The sequence below is a fragment of the Arachis ipaensis genome, chromosome B07 (genome assembly GCF_000816755.2).
Source record: "Arachis ipaensis cultivar K30076 chromosome B07, Araip1.1, whole genome shotgun sequence".
Classification (NCBI taxonomy): Eukaryota; Viridiplantae; Streptophyta; class Magnoliopsida; order Fabales; family Fabaceae; genus Arachis; species Arachis ipaensis.
This window is the reverse complement of record NC_029791.2, coordinates 125,084,662-125,089,910: the sequence shown is the minus strand read 5'-3', so window position 1 is coordinate 125,089,910 and position 5,249 is coordinate 125,084,662.

The window sequence follows — 5,249 nt, the reverse complement described above, 5'->3', positions numbered from 1 at the left end:
ATTCTCTCCGTCAAAAAACGTCATATAAAAAGATGCCATTAGATTCATTTTTTTAATGGAACACTCAATGTATATAGATTATTATTATTATTTAAATCTCTCATTAAAACAACCAAACTATTTTCTAAAAATAATATTAAATGCATAACTGATTTATTATTAATGTGTGATTAAAAAATCAGAATAATATTCTTTCACTATGAACACATGAAATGAAATTTTAAAGCTATACAGTGATTTATATCACTGATGACTTTTAAAAAAATTAATATTAATACTAATTAAAGATATTATTTTTTTAGTCTTTATTACAATGACCGTATAAAAAAATTATTCAATTGGTAACAATTCAAATTGTGATTAGTGCGTGAGGTATAAGAAATATAGTATATGAAAGTGATATAAATGAAATTAAAATATTTTTGTTTTCAAACATTTTTGAGATAATACTTAATTTGGTCTCTGAATTTATACGCGAGTCTCAATTTAGTCTTTGAGATTTCAATTGCCTCTTTTTAGTCCCCAAAGTTTATAAACGTGTCTCATATTAGTTCCTGAGACAATTTTTAGTATAAAAACGTTAATGGAGCGCTGTTATTAACTATTAGATGTCACGTTAAAACTTGTAAAATGATGCAGTCTTAGTTTTGTCATTTAAATAGTTTAAAAACGGTATCATATCACTTATTTTGTTAGGTAAAATTTTAATAAATACCATTTACAATGTTGTTTTGGGTTATTTGAGTGTCAAAACTAAAACGTCATCATTTTACAAAATTTAGTGTGGCATCTGACTGTTTACGACAGTGTTCCGTTAACATTTATACGTTGAAAATTATTTTAAAAACTAATATGAGTTATGTTCACAAAGTTTGGAGACTAAATAAAGGCAATTAAAATTTTAGGAACTAAATTGAGATTTGCATACAAATTCAGAGACCAAATTGAGTATTATCTCAACATTTTCCCTCATAAAATATCTTAGGATTCCCAATGTCTAGTAAAATACTATATTTTCAAGTTGTTCTCTGTACATACATAATGAGAGTGGGTTTGAATTAGAATTACTACGCTTTGGACTATAGTGGTGAAATATGATATCCGTTATCGGTTATCCTGTCTTCAATTGAGTTGAGGCAAGTAAATGTAGCATCGGAAAGATGTCGTTCTCGAACTCAAAGCCGAAGCGAACTTTCCGTTCGAAGGTAGATAAGAACCAGGTGGAGGCCACGTATAAATTAAACCAACCTGTATTTAATTCTTAAACCAAACATAACCATAAATAATCCTATTATTATTTTTATTTTATTATACTCATGTTTATGGAGGGAGTTGCCGAGTTGGGATACCATACCACGTGAATCTCTGCAAGTGTAATTAGTGGTGCCACATTTCGGAGACAAGGGGCCCTCAGCTTTCTCTTTTTTTAACAAAAAGGAAAAATCTATATAGAATTCAGAAAGTAGTTAAACTTTATCGGTTAGTTTGAAATTTGGATTTGAACTTTGCAGCCAGCACTCAAGATCAGGCCGGTTAGTTAAACAATAAGACTCTGTCTGTTTGTTTAGACACATACGCTAATACATAAATATGTTGGTACATATTTATTATTTATTTATTGAAACATAAATTTATAATAAATATGGTAGTATATAGATATTCACAAAATATATATTTTTAGTGTGTTTTTTAAATTAAGATACTTTTTTTATTTTTATTTTTAATTAATTTTAAAAATTCTAACCTTATTCCTACGTTAATTTATCTCACTCAATTCTTCTTTCTACTCTTCCTTTCTAATGATCCTCTATTCTTTCTCCTCTTCTTAGATTTTCTCTATCCACCATTGATATAGTCGTCCCCATGTCTTTCTCTTGCGAAAATCCTCTTTTTCTCTCTCTCTCTCTCTCTATGCACTCTTCCTCCCTTGTATTTCTCATATCTGCGTCGCTTCCACATCGCTGTCGCCACTCTTCCAAATTTTTCGCCGTTACCATCCAGCCTTGCGACACAGCAAGTTTAGCACCGTCCAGCCCTTCCTATACAGCAAGTCCTATAGTGTCGTTGCAGTCTATCGTTCTTGACCCAGCAAATCGTAGCACCTTCCTTCGTCACTCTCACCGTCTCCCTTGTCTCTATCATTTTTCTGTAATTTTTTTAATTATGATTATGGTTAATGTGATTATTGTCTCTGCCTTCTTTGTCATTTTTTAGATAAATAGTGATTATTAAAAAATTTACCAACAATAAATTTTTTTATAATTATAGATGATGATGGTGATGATAAATCTGATAGTGATAGTGATGATGGTAATAGATGGTGGTGGTGGTTGTGGATGATGGTGGCAGTGGATATAGTGGTGTTATTGATAAAGATAAATTTCTCATTTTGATATAAATGTGAATTCTGTGTACTGTAGTGTATGGTATTGTCAAACAAAATAAAAATTTTATGTATCTTCATATCTTTGTATTGTTCTGTATTTGTGTCTCTGTCTATGGCGGGTTAAGATCGCAAACAAACGGAGTCTAGGTGAATAATTTTGTACTACTCCAGTTAGGGGTGTACATTTTCCGACTTGATATGAAGATTCGACTTGGATTCGAATATTTTGAGAGCTAATTTGGTGTGATTTCACTAGATTTAGAAATGGGTAAAGGTCTAAAAAATAGACTCGGTCATTATTTAGGATCAGGTCCGGGTCAAGGAGAGCTCGGGTTTACCCGACCCCATGTATATGCTAAGGGTACTAAAAAAAGTATATATGTTTTAAATTAATTTCAATATTATGTTATATTAATTATAAGCTTATTGTTTTGCTTTTAATCATACTTGTTGAATTAGAAAATAGATTAAAAAAGTATGAAATTAGAATTTATGAATAAATTCAAATTCAAATATGGATATCAACTTCTCGGTAACAAGTATGATTTTTTTTTCTTTATAAATAAGTGTATCATAATATTTTGACATAAAATTTATCATGACCCGAACTTCATCAGTCTATATCTGATTTTAGTGTGACCCGAAAGTAATGTGATTTCACTAAGTCTAAGGTCGAGTAAGAGCCTCAAAAATAGATCCGATCATTATTTAAGGTCGGATCCGGGTCAAGACGAATTCTGCTTCACCCGACTCATATACACCCCTAACTCCAGTATTACTTATTGGTTTCCAGAAACAAATGAAGATGAAAAAAAAAAACAATTTACTCGTTAAAATAGAAAAAGTCACTGTTTTTTCTCAAAAATTTCCTTTTAAAATTGCTTTCCTGGGTCTTAAAAAAAAAGTAAAGTGACTATTAAGTTCAATTTTAATCTCGAACTAATTAATCTTCAAAAAAATAAAGTATAAATTAGATTCACTACAATGATAAATAGTAGACACGTTACGTCTTTTTATCAATTAATAGTGTGTAATGATACGAAATTGTCTGTATTTTATTATCTACACATATTCTATTGCTGTTACATAAACATGAAGATGATGTTGTTTAGGATAATGAAACATTGTTATCTTCTGAGTTTTCATATAACAATTATCAACTACTCTCTGTTTACAACGAACCTTAATGAAATAGGTGAAATTTTGCGCCAAAATTATTATCTTTATAACTATTTTCTATAAATAAACACGTCATTTTGTAATTAATGCTACACATAGACATCTCGTTAAGTTTTACATAATAAATTCACAAAAAATATAATATATTCACTGTTTACTATTTTAAAAGACTTTTTAAAAAATTTAATTATCAATTTTTATCTTAAAAAAATTGACATAGACAAATATAAAATAAAAGCAAGTTATCCTGATATTGGTTTTGCTTGTATTAGCAGAGTTTGGATTGAAAGTTTACAATGAGGCTATTTAAGAACGATTGAGAGTCGTAATATTCTGTAAGGAGAGTTGTTTGTTATTTGGAGAGAATACTTTTTAACCTGAGATTTAGGACAAAAAAATGTTACTTATAAAACAAATTGTGTTGATGCCTTTACTCTTGTCAATAATTTTCAAGATGACTCTAATTTTATTAATCTTTTGGTGCTAAAAATTTGAGACATCATATCTTAAAAATGGTGTGTTGACTTCCAGTTAATTTTAAGAGATATAGACAAAGTAGCAAACATCATGACAAAGACGACGATAAAAATTCATATTCATTAAGTAGATCTTCTGTTATCTTAAAAAAAATTTAAAAATAATATTCAACGAGACTGTCTTATTTTTTAAGTAGTTTTTTATTTTTTGTTTTTTTAATTCTGTTATTATTTTTCAATCACAAAAAATATAAAATAAAAACAAATAGTGCCCTATTATGGAAAAATTCACCGAAAGTTAGTCATTTAGTCGATAGCAATGTTCTGAAAACCGGACCGGACCAGCCGGTCGAACCGGTTCAACCGGGAACCGGCAACAAAAATGATCCGGTCCGTTATCTATAACCGCTCTGTCAAGAACCGTTTAAAAACCGTTGAACCGATCAAAAATCGGCCGGTTGGACCGAACCGGAAACCGACTGGTTCCTTAAAAACGACGCGGTTTGGAGTTTTTTGGAAAAAAGAAAAAAAGGAAAAGCAACGCGTCACTCTCACCCGGTCACCTCCTTCCCCCAACACCCCTCTCTCATTCGTGAATGCCACACTCATCTCATCCCCTTCTAAAGCAAAGTTCACAATACTGACAAACCAAAACCCTAGCCTCCTCCTCAATGATTCTACTACCGCCGTGCGTGGTTGTCGGCGCCTCCGTGGTTTCCTCCTTCCCCCTTTCCCGAGCCAAAACCCAGGACCTCTATTCTAGCGCGGCACGTCATCCCCATCCCTGGCCTCTTTGTTCAAGCCTTGGAGCAGCTCGCCGTCGTCTCGTCGCCGTTTCGTTTACAACCCAGAAAAAAGAAACAAAGCTTCGGTAGCGCTGAGAGCCCCTTGCCCTTTTTAGATTACTAAATTAGCAAATTTGTAATCATTATCATATGAATTTCCTTATCATTTTTCTTTAAAACAAGACTAGACAGCAATCTTATACAGCGTAAGACAAAGTCGTACACTAACCAGGAAAAAAATTGGAGAAAAAAAAAAGAATGGAGAGAGAAAAAAAAATTACCCGAATAAAGAACATTTAAAAGGCTGATTTTTTTTTAATGTAAAATTTTTTTGGTAAAATACTTTAAAATAGATTTTCACATAGTAATTATATTGATACAGTATTAGAACAAAATATAGATTAAAATTTGTGTATAATATCA